The following is a 25869-nucleotide window of genomic DNA, read 5'->3' on the forward strand; positions in this document are numbered from 1 at the left end:
TCGTTTGGATTGAGAAGAGGATCATGGTGACACTCAAAACATACTAACCTTTGCTTCTTTCGAGGACGAATGGATTATTGAGCTGCGAACATCGGTTCAAATCAAATCTCTCCATGTTACGGATTTTGGTTTTCTTTTTATCGAAATTGTATTAAAATTCGAGATTCTTTCACAGTTGTATAATACTTTCCCCTGCATCCTCAGATAAAAATTCTAAATACCACAAAGTTACAATATACGGAATAGCATTTATTTTTACATGTTTTTTAAAATTTGCATTTATTTAGAGCTACATTTAGTGCTAGGTAAAGATAACATTGCTAATATTGATGGGATATAAATGTACGATGAATTTATGAGCTAAAAGTTGTACGCAGGTGCCTTTTGCGTACTTTAATCAAAGACAATAAATAACTTTCACTCAGACGTTGATCAGAAGCTCAATAAACGATGAAGCAGAGGCTCCTGTTCCGAATTCCTCCTCACGTCTGATGGTCGTGTTCTGATCAAGATCAATCTAAATTGGTACAAGGGATTTTAACAAATCTGGTCTTTCTGGTCTTTCAGGGACTGCTCTGTCTGCTTTGTAATTCAAAAATAGATACAAATGTCAAGTTTTTTGTAGATAAAGTGTTGTCTGTTTTCAAAAGTTAGGTACTTAATTGACTTTATGATTTGGTTTTGATTTTGAATCATTATATTATTAAGTTTGTGCTTTCTCTGTTTTATCGTATTGTAAACTTATTTTTTAAACAAATGCTTACAAAGGCAAACAGGGCACACAGTACAAGCTACTGTGCACTTTTGGGAGTATACCAGGTTCGATATAAAATCGCAAAAATGTAAAAGGAGAAAATACCCCCAGACTGCGTGTAAAGTCCACCTTGAGGTATGCTTTCAAAATAGCTGCACCAGGCACTTGGACACAGATAAACACAGGGATTTAAAATTCAGGAATATGAATGGTCAATTGCTTACAGTTGGGTTTTTTACGTTTCGTATTTAGCTATTTGTGTATAAATCTTTTAACAATTCATTAAAATGCTAACAATATGTAAAATAAAAACAACAGCACCGTTAAATGCAGGGGAGACGGGTAGTTTTTTTTTACAGATTCCAATCTCTAATGCTGTGTTTGAGAGCTGTGTGTGAGAGCTTACTGTCCATACAGTGCCTTGCGAAAGTATTCGGCCCCCTTGAACTTTTCAACCTTTTGCCACATTTCAGGCTTCAAACATAAAGATATAAATTTTTTATTTTATGTGAAGAATCACCAACAAGTGGGACACAATTGTGATGTGGAACGAAATCTATTGGATTTTTGAAACTTTTTTAACTAATAAAAAAATGAAAAGTGGGGCGTGCAAAATTATTCGGCCCCTTTACTTTCAGTGCAGCAAACTCACTCCAGAAGTTCAGCGAGGATCTCTGAATGATCCAATGTTGTCCTAAATGACTGATGGTGATAAATAGAATCCACCTGTGTGTAATCAAGTCTCTGTATAAATGCACCTGCTCTGTGATAGTCTCAAGGTTCTGTTGAAAGCGCAGAGAGCATCATGAAGACCAAGGAACACACCAGGCAGGTCCGTAATACTGTTGTGGAGAAGTTTAAAGCCGGATTTGGATACAAAGAGATTTCCCAAGCTTCAAACATCCCAAGGAGCACTGTGCAAGCGATCATCTTGAAATGGAAGGAGTATCAGACCACTGCAAATCTACCAAGACCTGGCCGTCCCTCTAAACTTTCAGCTCAGACAAGGAGAAGACTGATCAGAGATGCAGCCAAGAGGCCCATGATCACTCTGGATGAACTGCAGAGAACTACAGCTGAGGTGGGAGAGTCTGTCCATAGGACAACAATCAGTCTTACACTGCACAAATCTGGCCTTTATGGAAGAGTGGCAAGAAGAAAGCCATTTCTCAAAGATATCCATAAAAAGTCTCGTCTAAAGTTTGCCACAAGCCACCTGGGAGACACCCCAAACATGTGGAAGAAGGTGCTCTGGTCAGATGAAACCAAAATCGAACTTTTTGCCCACAATGCAAAACGATATGTTTGGCGTAAAAGCAACACAGCTCATCACCCTCAACACACCATCCCCACTGTCAAACATGGTGGTGGCAGCATCATGGTTTGGGCCTGCTTTTCTTCAGCAGGGACAGGGAAGATGGTTAAAATTGAGGGGAAGATGGATGCAGCCAAATACAGGACCATTCTGGATGAAAACCTGTTGGAGTCTGCAAAAGACCTGAAACTGGGAGGGAGATTTATCTTCCAACAAGACAATGATCCCAAACATACAGCAAAATCTACAAAGGAATGGTTCACAAATAAACGTATCCAGGTGTTTGAATGGCCAAGTCAAAGTCCAGACCTGAATCCAATCGAGAATCTGTGGAAAGAGCTGAAAACTGCTGTTCACAAACGCTCTCCATCCAACCTCACTGAGCTCGAGCTGTTTTGCAAGGAAGAATGGGCAAGAATTTCAGTCTCTCGATGTGCAAAACTGATAGAGACATACCCCAAGCGACTTGCAGCTGTAATCGCAGCAAAAGGTGGCTCTACAAAGTATTAACGCAAGGGGGCCGAATAATTTTGCACGCCCCACTTTTCATTTTTTTATTAGTTAAAAAAGTTTCAAAAATCCAATAGATTTCGTTCCACTTCACAATTGTGTCCAACTTGTTGGTGATTCTTCACATAAAATAAAAAATTTATATCTTTATGTTTGAAGCCTGAAATGTGGCAAAAGGTTGAAAAGTTCAAGGGGGCCGAATACTTTCGCAAGGCACTGTAACTTTCCTTTTCTCACATTTTCTGACAACTATTCCAAAGGGGCACCTGTCACGGACGTCCAAAGGGACTAACCATGGGGAGTAGGAGAGCGGAAAAAGACCCATATGCGTAGAGGCGAGACTGGAAAAAGGCTCATTAGTGCAAAGAGTTCAGGAATGCCGTAAAGAAACCTGTGCCCTCAGGGAGCGGACGTGGGGCGCCCTGGTGCTAGGCGGGTCTCAGGACATCCGAACGTCAATGCTGAGCGAGGACAGAGTGCAAGACCCGGAAATATATAGCCCAAGGGAAAGAGAGGGACAGGAAGGACAGCAGGCTGGAAACTAGGGACAGGACAGAGAAGGAGCGCCCTCTGGCTGCAGAGGGCGTGACAGTACCCCCCCCCCCTTTCATGTCAGGCATCCTGTCAAGATGTGAGTCGCTCTTGAATCAGAGCGGGGTGACACGGGCTTCTGTTCTGATATGGTTGTACGAGAAGCAGGAGGAATCGCTTCACTCGTATGGAGCATGAGCTGAATCAGGAGTGAGACATTTCGTGTGCTTGTGCATATGTCAACGCCTGATCTACATCGTAAAACTAAAACTAAATTAAAAACTAACATTAAGTTGTCAGAGACATTCATTTATATACAAACAAGAGACAGACTAAGTAATAATTCTTCATTAACTTGTCCTACACTGATCAGACTATTTGAAATGGTCTGATTCAGCCTGTGCAGTTCGTGCTAATTAGAACAACGCCAGTACTGAACCCTCATCACCGAACTGACTACTTAGCACAAGTTCAGCTGCTCGCCAGCTTTGTTACGCACAGTTTTGCATTGCTATTGAGCTCAGAGCAGGAGCTGATCTTCAGACAGTACCGTGTTAAGTAGTCTGCAGCTTCGTGCAAAACAGTTCGACAGTTCATTGCAATTTACCCAATGTGTTTTCTATAGCTTTCAGCTGCAGTTAATTTACATAAAGAAAATCTACTACTGGTTTAAAAGCAACATGAGTCAGACAGGAGTCAAACCTACAATCTTCTGATCCAAAGTCAGATGCATTATACATTACACCACTGGCCCTAACCTTATGGTGCTCAACAGCACCATAGTGACCTCAGTGCCACTACTAGTAATGCATCACCCCCATCCAAAATTTCTAAGTAAAAAACTATACTAAGTAAGACAACTATACTTGTCTGTTTAAAAATATGATATCTTTAAAAAAGACAAAGGGTTTGTGTGTCACGGAAAAGTTTTGATTCATTTCGAATGCAAAGTAAAACCATTTTCTTCCAAGAAATCATAAATTTGTCTCATCCTCCATACTATAATCCTCTCTTGTAGTAGTAAAGCATTTTGAATTCAACCGAACAATATATTAAAGGAACAAGTAATAGGTTTATTTCATGCTGAAAAGAGAAGAGAGAAAACACAATGTTTCAGCTATGAAAACTTCTTCAGGTTTGTTTTCTCTCTTCTCTTTTCAGCATGGATTAAACCTACAATATTTCTTGTTTCTTTGCAGATATGCATGCTGAAGTAGCTATCCACCTGAATATATTAAACGTTTCATCTATACGATTAACATAATGTTCTCCTGAATAACTACTCAAAAGAAGCCACAGCTCAGGTGTTAGAGAGATTTGAAATCAGATCGATGGATTTAGAGTCCAGAATGCGAACCGACAGCTGACACAGGTCTTTTACAGAACCGTTTTGATTTTTTCTACTTTGTCCCCGTGACATCATTGTCCTGCTCACAGCCGAGCCCGACACACGGTACCATCTGGTTTCTGTCGCTGGGCGCTCACCCTGTGGTCCATGTGGGTCCTAATGCCCCAGTATAATGACGGGGACACTAAACTGTAAACAGGTGCCGTCCGTCGGCTGAGAAGTAAAACTGAGGTCCTGACTCTCTCTGGCCTTTAAAAATCCCAGGTCGTCTCTTGAAAGAGTAGGGGTGTAACCCCAGCATCCTGGCCCAATTTTCCAATGGTCCTTACCAGTAATGGCCTCCTAATAATCCCCATCTATGAACTGGCTTCATTACTCTGCTCTCCTCCCCACTGATTGTTGATGTGTGGTGAGCATTTTGGCACAGTATGGCTGCCGTTGCATCATCCAGGTGGGGCTGCACATTGGTGGCGGTAGTGGGATTCCCCATTACCTGTAAAGCGCTTTGAGTGGAGTGTCCAGAAAAGCGCTATATAAGTGTAAGTGATGATAATAATAATTATTATTATTATGTAAATTGCAATAAAAATATAATATTTGTTTCAAAATCGATTCATGTAAAAACTGATAAAGCTAAGGCTTTTTTCAGGGCTATATCTACTTTTTAAAAAAAAGAGAAGTGAAATTTGGAGAAGATGCACCAGCGGTTGCCTTCACATCTCCAGCTTCAGTCTCGCCTGTAGCTGCGAGAAGGTTAAAAGCACACAAGTGATCTGTAGACGATGTTTGGGGAAGAGCTAATTCTGTTTTCAACACAGGGAGTGAGAATGAGCTCAGTCCGGCTCCCAGAAGAATCCATTCTGGTTTGGTTACTGTTAGACTGTGCGTCTGAGGCTCTTTGGATCGCAACGTGAAAAAAAAACAATTGCTCACATCGAGAGGAAGGGAAGATATCATGTTTAAAAAATCAGAACCGAAGATTTGGATCTGGGGCCTCATACTTATCAAATTATTAAAATAACAGTTATTAAAATATTAGATTGTGTTTCTGCAACATTTCGTGCACACTACGCCATTTTTATCTAAAAATAAAACAACAGCCACAACAAGGGCTTTACACGCCGTCTGGGGTATTTTCCCCTTTTAGATTTTTGCCACTTTATATCGAACCTGTTATACTCCCAAAAATGCACAGTAGATTGTACTTAATAAAAATGTACAATTCACCGCTGGTATAAACATATGTGTGCTGTGTCTGCCTTTGTAAGCATTTGTTTAAAAAATAAGTCCACAATACGATAAAAACACAGAAAGCACAAAGTTGATAATACAACGATACAAAATCAATACCAAATCATAAAGCCAATTAAGTAGCTATCCTTTGAAAACAGAGAACACCTTTATATCTACAAAAAACTTGACATTTGCATTACAAAATGTATTTTTGAATTACAAAGCAGACAGAGTAGTCCTTTAATTCATAGATCAGATCTTGGCCAAAACAAGACAATCAGACAGGAGCTGAATTCGGAACAGGAGCCTCTGCTTCGTCGTTTATTGAGCTTTTGATCAACGACTGAATTAAACAGATTCACTATTTTAACTCTTTGATTAAAATACACAAGAAGCACCTTCCTTCAAGCCAGAGTTGAACCAACAACCTAAGGATTCCCAAGTGTTTTTATTACAGTTCCCCACTCTACCAACTGAGCTATCGAAGGGATATCAGGAGCTGCTCTCTGGCACATACTGCCCAATGTAGTGAAATGTTCCGGATGAGTAAAATCCCAGATCGACATTGTTTCCAACTCGTTTCCTCAGTCTTTTTTACCTTGAATTTAAGCCACAAACCGGGATTCTACTGTATAAACTTCCGTGGATATTAAAACATGTTTGATGGGGCATCAATCATTCCAGGCGGAAATTGACTCCTTTTTTTTTCTTGGGGGAAATGAGGAACAAAACTAAATGTCATTCTGTGTTTCTTAGAAGCATTATCACAGCTAATGCATGTAATGCCTTTAGTATGTGAAGGTGAGAGTTCAGTTATGCCAGGGAGTAAAGAGAACTGAAATTTAGAAAATTCATATTTAAATAGATTGCAAATCTTCAAAGTGTTCTGTCACTGCAAAATTATTACAGGGGTCTACCAACTGCGATACGTGCTTGTTTTGGGACTATTTCCAATACGTGTCGCATTAGTAATTGTGTGTCCTTACTGGTATCTTTTAAACTGTGAGGGACATTCGGTTATATAGTCATAATCTGCTTTTAACGTGTCCTGCATTTTAATTTACTGAACAGATAAATTGAAACGTTCTGATTCAGAGCCCCTGCAGTTCGTGCTAATTAGAACCACAACAATGCTCCCGTGTCCTGAGCACCACACTGAGCACACGTTCAGCTGGGCTCTGACTTTGTTCAGCATGACTTCTTCTTGCAGTTGAGCTCAGAGCTAGAGATGATCTCCATATTCTACCGCACTAAGTAGTTCGAAAGTTAGTACACAGTACACACTTTCAGGTTGTTAAAAAATTAAACCAACCAGCACCCTGTCACAGAAAAGTACCCCGGTCTCCCGCGCAACAAGCGTAGGTACTCAACACTGTACTAAAGAGAAGCGCTTATTCGCAGCTGAGCGTGAGCCCTGTTTACAGTCAGCAGACATTTCCTCATTTCCAATGACGTTTTCGCCTTCTCTCAGCTTTTTAAAGACGGTCATAAACGCTCATGAAGTAATTCATGTCAGTTTGAAGTCTGTTTCTGTTGTCTCTTGACGAAGAAAAGCCGTACCTGGGAGACTCCCTTTCTGAAGAAGTTTGCCGTCACCCTGCAAGGGAGAAGAGCTATCAATCACTGAGACAACATTAAACAGGTGAAATGCGAGATGTTGTGATTTTTTTCCCACTTAAGGCTTCTATCGTTTCTACTCTAACGAGAAAAGCTTTTCATCAGAAGTGGGATTTGAACAAACGTCTCCAGGAGAAACTGCTAACTGAATGCAACGCTTTAGACAACGAGCCTTCCTGCCTTTATTTATTTGATACGAAAAAAGTGAAATCAAGTAATGAGGGAAACGTATTTTTTTTCATGGAGGAAACTAGTACGAGCAAATGTAAAGTTTAGAGCAGCACTCAATTAAAACGATCAGAAACCGAAAGCGCTTCTTTTGCGGATCAGTATATTCCGATACCGGTGGTTCTGCAGAAGAAATAAGCCGAACTCCAAACACTGTTGCCATTACGGCTACTCTGGCTGCAGCTGCTTTAAGATCTACTCAGCGGGCACAGGTTGTAGGAGGTCAGACTGGTTGGCACTGTCTAAATAACAGTGTGCCAATTTAAACTTATTTAAATAAGGAACAAGTAATAGGTTTATTCCATGCTGAAAAAAAGAAGAAAGAGAACACAACGTTTCGGCCGTGGAGCCACACCTGAAGAAGGCTCCACGGCCGAAACGTTGTGTTCTCTTTCTTCTTTTTTTCAGCATGGAATAAACCTATTACTTGTTCCTTTGCAGCCTACGCATGCTGACGCAGCTATCCACCTGAACTATTTAAATAAGACTATTTACAATATAATACATGCTCCAAAAGCGTTAATACTGCACTGGCTGCTATTTGAAACGCCTTCATAAATGACGCGTAATAGAGATTGATGCAGCTGGCTTTTATGCTTCACAATACATTGCAATCAGGAAAATATACTGTATTGTAATCAGGAAAATAAATCAATTATTAATATGCAATACAACGTCTGTTCTTAAAAATGATAGCTGTTTTACACTGACGTCGCTCTTTATGAGATAATCCAGATTGTGAAGACGACTGCACCCTAGCAGATCAAAGTATTACACGAAGGCTGTAAAGCACACTGAATTTATCCGAATATTTGATATCCGCGATCCGTTTAGGCTACAACAGGCAACTTGGTGCCTCTCCAGCAAACCATTTCTCAGTTTTGTGAATTACTTGTGCTTCCAACCCACCACCATCTGTAGCTTGTCAGGATGGCCGAGTGGTCTCATGTGTCAGATTTAAGGGCTCATGTTTTTCCATTGCTTCTAAAAGCTGCCGTCTTTTCCCTGCCTTGCGTTTTTCCTGTCTTCTTGTGCTCGCTGACAACAACAGGAAGAGGAAAACAGAAACCAGCTTGGGGGCACATGATGGGCAGGGAAATACTTCTTGAACACTTATGTGATTAGCAGAAAGTCAAATAGGCTCCGATTTTTTGCCTTAAGAACTCTTTGGGCTGCCTGTAATCGAGGAAAGATTAACTGCAAAGTATGCATTCAAATGTGAAAGACCGAAATATAAAACCTGAAGACTTATTAAAAGAAACACTGTTTTCCTTTCAGTTTCTCCTGTATTTCACTGGCTTGAGACACTGTGTCCGGGCTCAGCGGTTATATAAGAAAAGACACAGGCACGGTTCATGGTTCTGCGCTCCCCGTGCGGAATGCGCGTCTCTTCTCTCCTTTAATACCTTCATACACTCCTCTTAAACCACAGCTAATTCCCGGAATATTTCAGTTTTACCTATTTCACAGGTAGTGGGTCTTTCTTTCCGAGATCACAGGTAGAAACAATAAACACGGGGAAATCAGGAAGGTATTCCTGATCGTAGGCCAAGATGTGCAAAAATAAATTTCCTAAAATCCAAGAAGGTCCAGTCACGTTCAGGTACTATTCTGATGTAGATGAATATTTTTGGGACAGCTCTTACAACAAACAGGCAAATAAACATTTTTTATTATTTCATTCGAGCTGTAGTTTTGAAAATGTTTTTTTCCATTCACTAAATAATACAAAACACAAACCCACCATAAACGTCTGACCATTGATATTCCTGAATTATAAGCTCGTACACACGTACCGCGAAATTTGTGCAAGAGTCAGAGCTGGCAGGCAGTTGAACGAATATGATGCCTTTCAGGGGCCGAGTATTAGACACGCGTTATCATGCGGAGCTTATTCTTCCTCTACCGCAGTCTTTGCCTCAGACCACCCCTCTTGGCACATTAGCACTTTAATTTTCGATTTTCTGTATAGAACACCGAATATCTTGAGGAAGTCTGTCAAGCAAAGACTGCTGGATAATTGAGGTGCAAACATGGTTCAAAATCAACATCCTCTGCTATTGCCGTTGATTCTTTGAGAGTTTCTTCAAGTTCTTCATCTGACCTTCAATATCGAGGGATATTGAGCATAATACCGTATTATTTGTAGCTTTCTTTTGATCGCCTGTTTTATTAAAATGCCAGCCTCTTTTACTGTTATTTTAGATGTTTGGCAAGGTGTAATATCCTCCCTCGCATCCTCAGCTAAAATATTTTAAAAGTACAACAAAATTACATTATATTGAACAGCACTAGGTTAACATTTAGAATTCAAATTAAAGTAAATATACGAAAATATTAAAATACAACTCCGGCGATCTGTCGTTTATGCTTGTCAAGTTCTCAGATAATTTTGCATTGTATTTTTAATTATTTTAGCTGAGGATGCAACAGGAGTATAAGTGAATTCTCCCGCCACCCATTGGAACATACATTTCCATGGGTGAATACTATCTGCTTGGAAGTTGCCCTTGTCGGTAATTATTGGAAATTCCCGGTAATGTTGACTCTACCGCAGTCTTTACCTCTGACCAACCCTCAGTTGTTTACTACTGCAAATATCAAAATAGTTAAGGTTTTGCGGACAAATTAAATATCTGTGGTGATGATGTTTACTATGGGAGGAAATGCGTCCCTGGGTGGGCTCAAAACACCCACCTTTGGGTTAAGAATCGAACATGCTAACCAAATGCACCACAGAAACGCTTACACGGCGCTTTTTTTCCATTTACATACTTTTGGTGAACAAAAAAATCGCTCACATTTCATCTTTCGTAAGATATATGATTTTAAAAAGTTCCACAAAGGAAATTAATACATGCATTAAACCAAATCAAGCCCTCTGTGAGTGTCCCGAATGATCTGTTCTGTAAAACAAGACAGGAAGAAAGGTACAGCTAGAACTTGAATGCAGGACTTCCTCTTTATTAAACAGGTGCTTTATGCAGCTAAACCATGGCGCCGGCAGAGCGCTATTCTTACAGCCGCTTGGACACAATGCTCTGAGACATCTGCGTTCAGTGTGCGCTGAGCCTGCTCGCTGAGCAAGTTGCCTCCTTTTCATGCACTAGCAGCCCTGATACTAAGAGACAGGATGAGAAATGGCTTTTATCTGGCACTTTTCATATCCAAGGAGATCAATGTGCTTTCCGTGTACAACAGGGTGTCCTCTATATCGCCACTGAAGCACAGGACACGCCTGGTGGATTGACATCACTCAACAAAATAGTGAAATGGCAGGTGGAAGAGGAAAATGACCATCAAGAATGAAGAAATTAAGATGATCTTGAGTGTGCCAACTCACAACCGAAGGGGCGGGCTTTCTTGTTGAGGTGGCCGAGTGGTTAAGGCGATGGACTGCACGTGTGGGTTTGAATCCCATCCTCATCGTTGTGAGCTTTTGACTTGTGATCCATTTCTAAGTCGGGTTTGTGTATTTTTGCTACTGTAGTAGAGCAGTAATATTTCTAGCGTTGGCTGAACATGGCTTACAGCAGTAGGGGACAGACAATAGTCTCTTAATATTTAGGTTATATTTATGTTTTGTACTGCTTTCACCTGACATTAATAGTAGTCCTGATGAACGATTTAGGGACATGGTGCATCTTGAAAAATGTTCTTGTTAATTTCAATTTGGAAAAATTGCACTCACCAGAAGCTGAAACAGGTTGTGTTTACATAATGCGCAATGCAATAGCAACGTTTGGATTTGAATCTTACTATGAGTCCTTACCTGTTACAGGAGGTGTTATAGGACTTTTTTAGCTCAGATACAACTATCAATTCATCTTAAATTTCTACTACATCAGTATTAGCAATGTTATCTTTACCTAGCACTAAATGTAGCTTTAAATAAGAGTAAAATTTAAAATATATGTAAAAATAAATGCTATTCCATATATTGTAACTTTGTGGTATTTAGAAAGTTTATCTGAGGATGCATGGGAAAGTATTATACCTTGTGAAACATCCAAGAAAAGGTAAAAGAGGCTCATATTTTAATAAAATTTTCGATCAAAATAAAACCACAATCTGTATGATATTATCTTTAATATACCAAGATATCGATGTTCAGTTGAAAGATTTGAAGAAACTCTCCAAGAAGCAACTGCAGTAGCAGAGTTTTGATTTGAACCGATGTTTGCACCTCAATAATCCATTAGTCCTCGAAAGAAGCAAAGGCAGGGATGTTTTGAGTGTCACCATGATCCTCTTCTCAATCCAAAAGAAAGATTTTGTATGATCCTGATCCCACTAGAAAAAGAGTCAATTTCTGCCTGCACTGATATCCCTTCAAACGTTTTGTAAGATCTCTGGTAGAATATACAGTAGAATCCTGGTCCATTTCTTCTACTAAAAGAGACTATGGGAGTGAGTATTTTGATGTTGAACTGGGATTTAAATAGATAGAAACACTACACTACATTGGGCTACGCGTATGACAAAACGTATGCATTTTGAGTTTACCTTTCCATAGCTCAGTTGCTATAGCGTAAAACTGTTTCAAAAAGCAGCGGGTGATTGTTATGTTACTGTTTTGAATCCCGCTCGAAGGATGGTGTTTTCTTGTTCCTTAAAAATTAAAAAGTGAAAATAGCGAATTTGTCTTTCACTTTTACGTTCACCGAAAGCTCAGCAAACAGAGAAGCAGAGGCTCCTGTTCTGATCTATCCTCACATCTGATTGTCTTGCTTTGACCTTTAAAATGTGCACTGTTGACGGTTCACTCTTCCTAACACAATTAAAGACCTGCGGAAAAGACTCGCTATCAGGAGTTTAGTTCAGTGGTAGCGCGCATGTACTCTATGAAGCTTCGTTTTCAATCGCTGGCGTCTCCACTTCTTTTTAAACGTGATATCTTTCCTACCTCTTAGGACTTCCCTCGTGTGTGAATTTCAGGGAGACACATAAACCCTTTGTCTGAAGAGACAAAAGAGACTTTTTTTAAACCAGACAAAATGAAAGACGAGGTAATTATAGACACGTACAAAACACGTGAATCTAATTGAGAACATGTGGACCGGGGCGATGAATTTCTAGTAGCGGCTCTGAGCTCACTATAGCGCAGTTGAGCAAGGTGCTAGTAGGGCCAGTGGTGGATAACGTGTCTGACTTCAGATCAGAAGATTGTAGGTTCGATTCCTGCCTGGCTCGTGAAGCTTTGAGACCATGCTATTCAACACTGTCACCTAGTGTGTGCAGTCCTACACAACCTTACTATCGACTGGATGAGTTTTCTGTTCCAGTTCATTCCACACATTCCGCCTGTTTCACCACTGTTATTGTTGGACCACGGCCACAGATACGAGAAGAGGTACTGTTCTGAACAACTGTCTTAAATAATCAAATTGAAAAAGGTGACAATATGTTTTTTTTCTTTAACGTAACCTTACATTTGCCTATAAAGTTCACACTATTTTCTGTAGCCGCTTTTTCTGCTGTCTCCTGAGAAACACAAGTATAGAGTTAAAACACAATAAATAATACCACAAATCTATTCAGTTAACACCCAGATGTGACAGAGGTAACTTGCACCCCCTTTAAATATGTATTTCCTTAATTTCAGTTCTCTTCCCTCCCCAAGATACCTGCAAATTCACTATCACATATTAAAGGCTGTACATGCATTACATTAAATAACATTAAAGTTAATTATTAATAAATAATACTATCATTCATAAAGACGTGTATTCATAAGATTCATCGTGAATAGTTGTGGTGTCTGGAAAGCAACTGTAGTTAAATATAGAAAAAAGAGTTGTAGTTATTGAGGTTGTAATTATTGAGTAATTTCAGGTAGAATGTAAGAACTAAAGTTAACTAGTCCAACAGTAATGCGTGGGGTCCTATCAATAGAAAAAAAAAATAACCCGAAAACACAACAACCACAAAAGGAGAAGTCTTCTGGGAACATAGGAAAATCCCTGTAGTGGTCTAACAACTATAAAAACAAATAAACAAATGAAACAACTTCAAAACATAAAGAAAAAGAACATTAAAAAATATCGGGGGAACAATAAAAACACAGAATCTAAGTGCGAGAGCTTTTTCAAGTTTTCGGTACTCCATCGTGCTCCTCTCGTCTAAGTAGATATCTCTCAGGTCAGTTGGAGGTCCACAGCTGATGGTAATTTAAGTAAGTAGCTGTGTCAGCATGCATGGGCTGCAAAGGAACGAGAAAATGTTTATTCCATGTTGAAACGAGAAGAAAACACAGCAGTTTGGCTGTGGAGCCTTCTTTGGGTGTGATACAGAATAAACCTTTACTTGTTTATTTCATGTTAATTTAGACCCAATCTCCAGCAAATACCTAAGAGCACCTAAACTCGTCAGTTGCTTTCAGTAGTTTAAGACACAGGCTACACTACTTCAGGTGAGATTTAAACTCACACCCTCAGCATGACTCTGCTGTAGAAGCAGACCAATTGCGCCACTGGAGCTGTGTAACTACCTCTCCTCATACAGACTTGAGCTGCAGAAACACAGGGCGAAAACAGGGTTTCGGTTGTGGATCCATCTCCACTTGGTGGAAAGGGACAGTAAAATAGCAAGGAAAATACTAGATAAGAAACTGAAAGAATTGTGCTCACTGCAAACTAGGAAGGAAAGAGGTGACCGGATACGTAAAACAGCTCGGCGGATAATTTGTAACGACATTCTTTGGTTACAATCAACAAATGGATTTCTCTTCATGTGCAGTTTGAACGTTTGTTCTCCCAGATTGGGTGGTTATATAAGATAAGCTGATATAAATTAGGACTAATCAGAATCAATACAATTGATGTCTGGCGAAGGCAAATAACCTTTGTACATGATCTGGAATGTGACTGGTTAAATTTCAGCACAGATACAACCTCCTTTATAAGGGTGTGCACACTAATACAACCAAGGCATGGAAAGTTTTTTTTTTAATTATTGTTCCAAAAAATATTCCATTTGTTTTTTTTTCTTAAATATTGTTGATTAAAAGATCTTATTAAATTTGAAAAAATCTGACTGTGAAAAGTAACAACATGTTAGTGAAAAAATCAGTAATGTGAGGAAAGATGGATTGTAGGAGCCCCTTGACCCTCCATGTCATGCTGTATTTCTCTCTCATTCTAGTGGGAGTGGTGCCGTCGCTTCTGGATAAAGTCTGTCAGTGGTCATTCCAGACAGGTCAGGTATGACTGCGCTTCGGCACAAGAACAGACATGTGACTTGCTATTACCCTGACAGTGTCTCCATTCTTCCAGAGCCCAGATAGCTCAGTTGGTAGAGCACCTGACTTTTAATCTGAGGGTCCAGGGTTCAAATGCCTGTCTGGGTGGTTGTCCTTTGCTTAAATCTATTGTGAATGTCATTATAAATTGTCTTTTATCTTTCACTCTTCTAGCTGTCAGTGGTTATTTCAAATGTTCATCACTTGTATTTTCTTTGGTGTTTCATTTAACAAACCGAAAGTGTTCAAAGTGATTTGTCACTCTACTCCACGTAGATAATCTAAATGAAATCACAGTAGCGTACAGGACACGCAGTGAGTACTCTTGAATACAACAAGAGGAAAGGCACACTGCACATCTGCAGAACATCACCTCTGAGTTTACAGTGACATTGGAGATTGGAAACGATGTCGTTTTTTTTTTATTAAAGGTTCAAGGAAACCTGAATATGTTTGCTAAAGTATTTCAGAATCACAGTCAAATCGAGTACGATTGCTGCACAGATCTGCAGTCTGCAGTTAGAATACTGTTTGTGCGTTGTATAAATCCGCCGTTCAAAGTTTTTCTAAAACTACAGAGATACGTTTTGGAATGCATCTTCCTGTAAAAATAAAATCTCTACACGGGCGCTATAAGCAGAGTCTAAAGCCTGCTTAACAGAAGAACTATATTCAGAGGGCCAAAGAATTGAATATTTCACCAAGTGAGAGGAAGCATCTCAGAAAAAGTAGGTGTAGTTGCTTCCACGCATCACAACACCACAAAGTCAGACTACAAGTGCTGAAAAGCCACTCAAGGGTAACCCAGCTGAGCGCTCTAAGGAGCTGGATTAAAGCTCCAGTCTCTTCGGGGGCATGAGTTGGTATCCCGCTGCTGCCCCATATCTCCTTGTTAAGAATCACGGTTCTGTTGTTGTTGCTTCCATGTGATTTAATCAGTTTCAGTAGAATTAATTTGAACAATTATATCATAATCATATTTGTTTTATTTCTCCTACCATTGCAATTTGTGCACAAAGATTTAATTTTTGTGCACCCCTTGTGTAGGGGGTCAGATCTATAGATGTAGTAAACACATAAGTGGAGACGCTGTGTCTGCTCTCTGTGTGAGAGCCAGGCATGAAGAATAATCTGTGGTCTGGGAAGAAGAGACCCTCTTCGGCAGCGCTCCTCACAGGAGAGAATTAAAAAATATATTTTTCAGTGACGCTAATTTTTCTCTTTGGGGAATTAAAAGCACTTGGAGTGACTGACCTCATGGCACCATGGTAGCGTGTCTGACCCTGGATCTGAAAGTTGAGTGTTCAAGTCATGTTGAGGTTAGCTAGTGTGTTTTCAGGTGTTGCTGCTGCTGAACCTGAAAGGCTCCCCATGCAGTTGAGCTTTATCTGTACACATCTAAATGAAATAACAGAGCAGTACAGGACATGCTGTCCACATTGTGGAAACAGGAAGGCAACTCAGAGATTGCTTCAGAGAACGTGTTAGGGATGTGAAGATTAAAGATCTCTCCAAGCCCATTGTTTCTCATTTCACCTCTGACGGCCATGACCACACTAATTTCTCCGTCTGTGTTTTCAAAGATGGTTTTCCGAACTCAAACATCAGAAAGACTACCGAAACCAAAATTATCCTGCAGCTTTGATCACACCTTCCCCCTTCTCTTAACAACAGACTACTCTTCTTCTAAATTTTCTCCATTCATTGAAATGTTTCATTTCACACCTCTTGACTGGCCTCTCTTTCTGTCCCCTGCTCCCGCCTCTCGCTCCTCCTCTCTCCATGCCTTTGTTCTCCTGCTACATTACCTTTGCTTACTGCCTTGTCTTTCTCACACCTGAAGAGGGCTTCATGGCTGAAACGTTGTGTTTTCTTTCTCCCTTTTTTTCAGCATGGAATAAACCTATTACTACTTCTTTTGCAGCCTACACATGCTGACGCAGCTACCCACCTGAACTATTATAATAATATATATAGATAAAATAACACACATATAAGACCACTTTATTGGCCATATACAATTTCAGGTATTAGGATTTTGTCTTTTAAAAAAACCCACAACTTGCTCTCATAGCACAGGGTGAACCATTTATACAGTGTCCCTGGAGCACTTGGGTTTAAGGGCCTTGTTCAGAAACCCAACAGAAGAGGATTTCTCTGATGGCCACGAGACACGAGCTGACAACCTTCCAACCACAGGCACAGCCACCACACAACCCCATATACCTTAGATAGTACGACGGCGCTGAGCTCACTCTGGTGCAGTTCTGCAATGTGAGGAAAGGCAGTAATGCAATGGATAACGCAGATCAAAAGATTGTAGGTTCATCTCCTGTCTGACTCATATTGCTTTTAAAACTATCGAGCTCCTCAGTAATAAATGTCCTTTATGTAAGTGAACTGCACCTGACAGCTATAAAACATACTTTGGGTCAATTGCAACAAACTTTCAAAAGGAGCACACAGCTGGAGACTAGATAACACGATTATATCTTGAGATCATCTCCAGCTCTGAGCTCAATTGCAACGAAAAACTCTGCGGAACAAAGCTGGAGAGCAGCTGAACTTGTGCTCAGGTTTCAGCATTGTTGTTTTTCTAATTAACACTAACTGCAGGAGCTCTGATTCAAAGCTTTTCAATTATTCTGGTCAGTGTGTTAATATGTAGGTTATGAGGTATATGGGTATATGTAATATCATAATTGTTACTTTTTTTGTCTGTCCAAGTATATAACTGGATATTGTCAATTTCCAATTAATTATTACATATATTTTAAAATATTGCAGATCTGGGTAAGTTGGCTCACAAAAGCAAGAAACTTAGAACGGGACTTAAACAAAGAGACTTTGGCTAGGTTTTTTTTCTTATACTTCATTGACCCAATGGTGTGTTTCAGTCTTCCATAAAACATTCATAGCAGAGGATGGTTTTGGTGCATCAAATTCTAGGTTATGAGCCCAGCACACTTCAGCTGCACCACTCTGCTGTGTGATGAAGGTGTTAACACAGCCGTTCTTTCTATGCCTCCTAAAAGCACACCTGAGATGAAAAGTTGCAACGGTAAAAGATGTCACCTTAAGCACTTGGTGTTTTTTAGTACAGATCTTCACACTGTGCTTTACATGGTAGATCTCAAGATCGCTGAGAAACAGAGCTCCTGCTTTCCGACGCTACTGATACTTTAATCGTGAATCACCAAATCTGAACAAGAATCGGCAAATCAAAACCCAAACACATATTCACATCGGTGTCCTAGTCAATAACAATATGATGCATTTAAGAATCTGTGTGGTCTCGTGTTATATTTCTTACCATAAGAACCATAAGATTGTTTCCCAACTTGTCGGGATCGCAGGAAGAAAGTCCAGATTAATCCATTGGGATCGTACTGGATTTAATTGAGATTTTGAAATGTTTCTTGCAAAGTTATTCAAGTTTGCTTGAAACTTTAATAAAAAAGCTATTTGAAATTTCTTAGCTTAAAATCTCTGATGTTGCGGTTACTAAACTTGGACATGATGTTCCGAAGATGTGCAATGTGGTTTTATTCTTCAAGAATTCTCACTGTGCGAGCCTGTACTATGACATTCGATTTTGTTTAGATTATCTAGGTGGAGTACAACGAGAAGAACACCTTGAATTTTTTTTTGGTATAGAAAAAATGCTAATAAAGAAGTCTTTGACGCTATGAATAATAATAATAATAACAGTTTTGAACTGATCAATCTGTATTCCCTTGCAATAACAACTTATAATGTGGGAAGATTGGCTCTGGGTTTTTCTAAGTCCTAGTGAATGGTGTGAATATGTTGAATGCACTCTTGGGATTATCTACGCAAAAAAGGAAAGAAATTCATTTTAATCAAATACGTTCATTATCATGTTCTTCAAGGTACCATTGTGGTGCCAAATATTCAAGGATGTAAAGGATACGACTTTAAATAAGAACACCCGAACAGCACAATGAGTAAAAGTCTCAAGCCAGTCCCCCTAAAGAAAACTGACATTTCCGCTTCAAATTAAATACTACAGTCCCTGACCTTTACGTTTTGGCTTGAAATATGTCGGTCCCAATAAGCTCGGGTAGTGCTCATCTGTGTAAACTGTAAAGTCGATTACATGTGGCAGCAGATCAATTCCGTGAAATTTATGTTGTCAAGACCTGGTTTCAAAACAGGGTTATTATTGCCACAATATAATAGACTACCACTATATTGTTTCAAGATCTATTCAGTGAGCACAGAAAGTTGTATAAGGGCTAGACTGCTTTGCACTTTCTAGATACCAGTATGCGAATTTGAGCTTTTTAAAATTATTTTAATAATAGTCTTTACAATAAAGTTAGTTAAAAAAACGTAACTTATCAAAGTAAGAAACAGTATTGTTTCAACAAATTTAGCCTTTTTATGCTTTTATTTTTTATTCTTTTTATACTTTAATATTTTACACATCACATCACAGACCATCTTGAAATTAAACAATTAGAAAACTGGAACACAACCTCAGTTCCCCAAAGAGAAAAACTGTCTTACACTGACCTCATTCCTTATTAGGAAACCAAGGTTGTGAAGACAATCTGTTGTTTCTGTTCCTCCAAGGCATCAGCGAAGGAAAATATTATGCTAAAGTTGGGAAACACACTCCGAATGGTCCATATATTTGATTTCTGTGATCCGTGTAGGATACAATAGGCAACTTGGTGCTTCTCCAGCAATGTGTTTCAGGGAGGAACCTCAGTTTAGTTCAGTTTACTGGTGTATTCAGCACAGCTCCCTGTATCACTCATGCAGCTGGCCAAGTGCTCAATGGCGCCAGACTCAAGGACTTGTGTCTTTCCAGCTCATTTAGGTGTTCTGGTCTCTAAAAGGAGCTCAAATCCCCCTCCAACCACAAGCATTTTTTTCCCTGTCTTACGTTGTTCCAGTCTTCTTGTGCTCGCTGACAGTGACAGGAGGAGAAAAACAGAAAAACTGCTTTCCTGATTCATATTTATTTTATTAAAATACAAGTATATCTTTCAGCTTTTGTCACATGGCTTCTAGCAAACTCAAAGCATGACTTAATGTTGGCCTTTTCAGAAGCGGCTTCCTTCTAGCCACTCTCCCAAAGAGACCGAATCTGTAAACTGCTGAAGAGATTTTTCATGTCTGCACAGTTTCTCCCATTTCAGCCAAAGAGCTCTGCAACTATCAGTGACTCTTGGTCACTTTTCTGACAATCACCATTCTTGTCCGGTTGCTCAATTTGGTAGGAGGGCCTGATCTTAGTAGTGTCTGGGTTGTGCCATGTTTTTCCTATTTTGTTACAATGGGTTTTTAACGGTGCTTCTAGGAAGGTTCAAAACTTTGCCAATCTTTTTATAACCTTCTCCAGGTTTTTTCATCCTAACAACTTCATCTCAAAGTTCCAAAGGCAGCTCCTCAGTCTTCATGACAGCAGGACTGATCTGATCTGCTGTTTCAGTTGCGAGACCTGACAGTGATATTTACTGTGCAATCAAGCAATTGAACACTGGTGAATTTGAAATGAACACAGGTGTACCTTGTCAACGTATTTAGTGTGATCTCTCAAGATAATTGACCCAAATTAGGTTGTTAAAACAAAGGGGGTGAATACTTATCAATTAAGTAATTTTCCATTTTTATTTTAAATATGTCTTCAGAATTATAAATACTTAATTTCATTTTAACATTATAGAGAATTGCTTCTACAGGAGTGGAAAAAAACATTTAAATAATTTGACTTTGCAACACAGCAGAAGGAGAAATAAACAATGGGGCATGAATACTTTCTGAAGGCACTGTATATATTGCTTGTCCTGTCTTGTTTAAAAAAACAGTTGCATTGGAAAAAAATATATATATATGGAATTATTACAAATGGTGCCAAAATAGATTTTCCTATTAAAAGAGATTCATACAGTATCTAATTCTTTATTATTTACCCTTTATTGCATAAATATTTATTGTATTTGATATATATCCTCTCTTATCCACATAAATTAAACTCCATGACAAGAACTATTTCTGTTTTAGTCAACTGTAAATAAGAGTATAGTCAAAATTTAACTGACCAGATGAACTCAAAAGTGGGTGACTTCAAAGTGACTATGACTAATAGACATTTTGGGAACAAGTAAAGTTTTGTTCCATGCTGAAAAGGGAAGAAATTAAACGTTTCGGCTGTGAAGCCTTCTTCGGATGTCACATGCTGACGCATCTACCTACATATCTACCTTGACTTGACTAAGACTATGATTAAATAAAAAACCTGGTGACTAAATTGATGTTTTTAAGTCACCTAACTGGATAAAACTCTTCCCACACTGACTGTAGTTGAATGGTCTCTCTCTTGTGTGAATGCGCTGATGTAGTTTTAAGAGGTGTGAGTGACTAAAACTCTTCCCACACTGGCTGCAGCTGAATGGTCTCTCTCCTGTGTGAATGCGCTGGTGGGCTATTAAGGTACTTGACTGACTAAAACTCTTCCCACACTGACTGCAGCTGAACGGTCTCTCTCCTCTGTGAATGCGCTGGTGGGCTATTAAGCTACTTGACCAACTAAAACTCCTCCCACACTGACTGCAGCTGAATGGTCTCTATCCCGTGTGAATACGCTGGTGTCTTTTTAAGTCACTTGACTGAATAAAACTCTTCTCACACTGACTGCAGCTGAATGGTCTCGCTCCTGTGTGAATGTGCTGGTAGGGTTTTGAAATACTAGAATGACAGAAACGCTGCTTCTCCCTGTGCCATAATGGCAGTTTATCCACTCCATCTGAGCAAGGCCTTGACTGATTCTTCCTCATCCCCTGATCATGCTGGGGACTCTTATTCTGCCAATGCTCCATGGAATGGTCTTGCTCTTTGTGCTGAAACTGAGATCTGTTTTCTCCACCATGTCCCTCAGTGTGCTTCTCAGCAGTGTGAATCATCTGGGGCTCCTTCTTCAGCTCTCTGAAACTTAAACCGTCCAGTTCATTCAGTTGTTCCTCTCTTTGCCCAAGAACAGACATAGTCTCCAGTTCATTAAAACTTTCAACAATTTTCTCAGTAATCAGATTATTAAACCTGTGTGTAAAGTCATTAGATACAAAGGGATCATATGATTGTTTGAGACTCTGCAATGACAGTCTCTCCACTTGAACAGAACAATGCCTAATTATCAAGCCCTGTAGGAGCTGCTGTTGCTCCTCCCTGTACTGACTCTTCTCTGTGTGCTGTGACTCAGTACTGTTCTCTTCACCAGGTACATCAGTCTGCTGCTCTTCAGGGTCAATCAACTGGGGCTCTGTGTCCTGTTCTGTGAGATTTAAAACATCCAGTTCTTTACTGTGCTCTTGTACAGAGACACAGCCCAGTTCATTACAACCTTGTGTAATATTGTTCGTGTCCAGATTATTAATCTTCTCTGTAAAATTATCACATACTAAGAGCCCAGATGTCTCACTCTCAGGCTCTGTCTTCATCATGGGCACAGAGTCCAGATCATTGACACTCTGTCTCCTCTCTGTGTGCTGCTCACTTACTGTCTCTTTCCCTTCTGCAGCAGTGAGCTCTGTCTCCTGTATCAGAATGGAGACCCACTCCTCCTCACTGCGCTGCTGTTCAAGAGGAGCCCTGTCCCCAGCGTCAGAGAGAGCACTGGCCTCTGAGCCTGTAAGCACAGGACAAGAGGACGAGACCTTTATAATAATAAACTTTATTTTATATAGCACTTTTAAAGGTGGCTTCTCAAAGCACTTTAAAAAAGGCCAACAACAAAAAATACACAATATAAGCACGGTGAGAATGCACAGTTAAAGGAAACAGTAGATGGTGGTACTAAGTCCAGTAGGAGCAGAAGGGTAAAGGACAGTTAAATAAAGGCTCTTCTGAAGAAGAAGGTTTTGAGTCTGGATTTGAAGAAGTTTAGAGAAGATGACTCTCCGATATCCTTAGGGAGAGAGTTCCAGAGCTTGGGGGCATAACAGGAGAAGGCCATGTCACCCATAGGGTGTAGAAGGACTGGGGGACAAATAGTTGTACACAATTAGAAGAGCGAAGGTTGGGAGGTGGGGAGTAGGGCGATAACTCAGACAGGTACTGAGGTGTCAAGCCATGGAGAGCCTTATAGGCGAGCAGGAGGATTGTTCAGTCGATAAGAAACTTGACAGGAAGCCAGTGCAAGGACTCCAGAATAGGAGTAATCTGAACAGTTGCACTAGACCTGGTCAGGATTCTGGCTGCCAAATTTTGGACATACTGGAGTTTGTTCAATGTGGATTTAGAAGAGAGTAGAGCTTTACAGTATTCGATTCAAGATTAGACAACACTTTTCAGCCACAGTTAGTGATAACATAGGGCATAGTCAAGCAATATTTCTGAGGGGAATGAAAGATGTTCAGACAACATGCTGATCATGTGGGTCGAACATCAAATATCATCCTCAAGTGTTTCCAATATAGACTGAAGCTCAAGTACAAGACCATCTACAGATAGGGTTACAGCACTGGTTTTATAAAGTTGATGGGTGGTGCCAATAAGCATGACTTCAGTCTTGTCACAGTTAAGATGAAGGACATTTTGAATCATCCAAGATTTTATATCGGAGATACAACTAAATACATCCACATCAACGTCAGGTTTGGTATGGATTTATATTTGAGTATCATCAGCATAGTAGTGATAACTGAGGCCATGTGATCTTAAAAACTTTAAACTACACACTCATACTAGTACACCCACAATCAATTTGGGTTGTTTAAACATAGCGGAATAAGTTGGTATAAGGGGGTGTTCTGATTTAGCTTTGTCAGAAACCTAACTACCATGTAAAAAGTAAGTCTACTGTAATAATATCATAATTACATTACATTTACATTAACACTGCAGATAGAAAGAGAGTGGTTAATACAGACACACTGACTGGACATAACAGTACTTTAACAGTACTTTGCACTGAGAGAGAGAGGGGTTAATATAGACACACTGACTGGACACTACAGTACATCAACACTGCACTGAGAGATAGGTGTTAACACTGACTGGACACTACAGTACATTAACACTACACTGAGAGAGAGGGGTGAATACAGACAGACTGCCTGGACACTACAGTACTTTAACAGTACTTTGCACTGAGAGAGAGAGGGGTTGATATAGACACACTGACTGGACACTACAGTACATCAACACTGCACTGATAGAAGGGGGTTAAAACAGACACAATGACTGGACACTCCAGTACATGAACACTGCACTGAGAGAGAGAGGGGTTCATACAGACACACTGACTGGACACTCCAGTACATGAACACTGCACTGAGAGAGAGAGGGGTTCATACAGACACACTGACTGGACACTCCAGTACATGAACACTGCACTGAGAGAGAGGGGTTCATACAGACACACTGACTGGACACTCCAGTACATGAACACTGCACTGAGAGACAGAGGGGTTCATACAGACACACTGACTGGACACTCCAGTACATTAACACTGCACTGAGAGAGAGGGGGGTTAATACAGACATACTGGATTAATATTTCAGACACAGACCCTGGAGGACTGTAATACTTAAACTAATTAAAATATTTTTATATACACAATCATTAGTAGACATATAAAAATCTAGACCAATACAATGTAAATACAATATTAATAAATGTTGTTTCCTAATGACGTTGGAGTACAAATTGATTCAGTGAAACAACTGTTGAATCTGAACAAGGTGTTTTCAGCACAGTAACCGGACAAAACAGTTCAGTTTCCAATAAAGAATCCCATTGCACACACATGTCTTTCCCACGTCACTCTGCATCTCTCCACTATATTCTCACCTCTTTCGGAAAGTTTATTTGATGACAGTTTGATACTTTGTTAGAACGCGTACTGATAATGAGAATGTTTACTATTGTGAGATGTTTTCTTTAAAATAAAGTTTGTTATTTAAAAAATCTCAGCAGTGAGTTAGTTATAGACACTGGTTTTTAACACACACACACTCTGACTTCATACAAGTCACCACACTGACCTGACAATCGTTTCATGTCCATTTCTTCTTTTATTCCTGCAGTCACTTCACAGGGAAGCGTCTGGGTACCCTGATCTCTTCCTCCTCCCAACTCCTTCTCCCACAGCTGCAATCTCCACTTCAGGCTCTCGTTTTCCTTCTTCAGTTGCGCCATTTCACTCCCGACACTGTCCTCCACACACTGTGTGATTTTAAACACGGGCCGTCTCACCAGGATCTGGGAGACGCTGCGGAGTTTGTCTTGAAACTCGTTCTCGGAGTCAGACATCCTGTTTCCAAAAACTTCTGACACTTCATTCACGATCGATTTGAGCAAAACGTGCATGAAAGAGTCAAGCTGGGTTTGCAGATTTAACAAGCACTCCGCCATCCTTCTTCAGAGTCGGTCAGAAACAAAGGCTGACTTCCGGAGTTTAAACAGAACAACTTATTTTTTATTCTTCACAGATCCTTTTGTCAGGGCTGTGCTCTGTTCAAGCATAAACACAGTCGACAAGACGTTACGTATTCAGAACCTGAAGTTATTTTAAAGAAAAACAACAACTTCCTTTATCTAAATAAAATGATTCAGTCAGCCCACACGTGGGTGAAATACATGCAGGGTCGCGCAGTATAATGACGTCATTCGTTTGCGCGGCCGCAGCTTCAAAACAATCGAGAAGCAGAGCTGAGAAAGAGGAGTTTCTTTAACAGGATATAAACTTCTCTGCACCTCCTAGCGCCACCTAGTCAAGAGGAGTGAATCACCTGCGACCTTTGCCGTTCGTGACGGAACAAATTTATTTTTTTGCCCTTCCACAACCCTCCTCCCCAACGAAAACGTCTCAAGTGGATTTTTTCAAGTGGATTTTGATCTCCCTATGCAGGTTTTTGGTTAAAGAAAAAAAATGCTGTCGTTTCTTGCCAACTGGCAGTATTTCTTCTGCACTGATAAGCAGGATTTCTATTTCATATTTCATGTTTGAATTTGTCCATTGTCCATAATTGTTGTTTATGTTTGATAACAGACAAAATATGACAACCCCTCTATTGAGCATATACTTTATTTTCCTGATCTACTGTAGCAGCCCCGACAC

General features: G+C 39.9%; 1 non-coding gene and 1 pseudogene across 1 annotated transcript; one reads left to right on the forward strand and one right to left on the reverse strand.

The window, feature by feature from the left end:
- Positions 1-25396, reverse strand: part of LOC138242774 (zinc finger and SCAN domain-containing protein 2-like) — a 587776-nt pseudogene extending 562380 nt beyond the window's left edge.
- Positions 14812-14884, forward strand: trnak-uuu (transfer RNA lysine (anticodon UUU)). Its single transcript has one exon. It is a non-coding gene; the product is annotated as a tRNA-Lys (tRNA).
- Positions 25397-25869: the final 473 nt, after the last annotated feature.

This window comes from Lepisosteus oculatus, chromosome 14 (genome assembly GCF_040954835.1).
Source record: "Lepisosteus oculatus isolate fLepOcu1 chromosome 14, fLepOcu1.hap2, whole genome shotgun sequence".
NCBI classification, from domain to species: domain Eukaryota; kingdom Metazoa; phylum Chordata; class Actinopteri; order Semionotiformes; family Lepisosteidae; genus Lepisosteus; species Lepisosteus oculatus.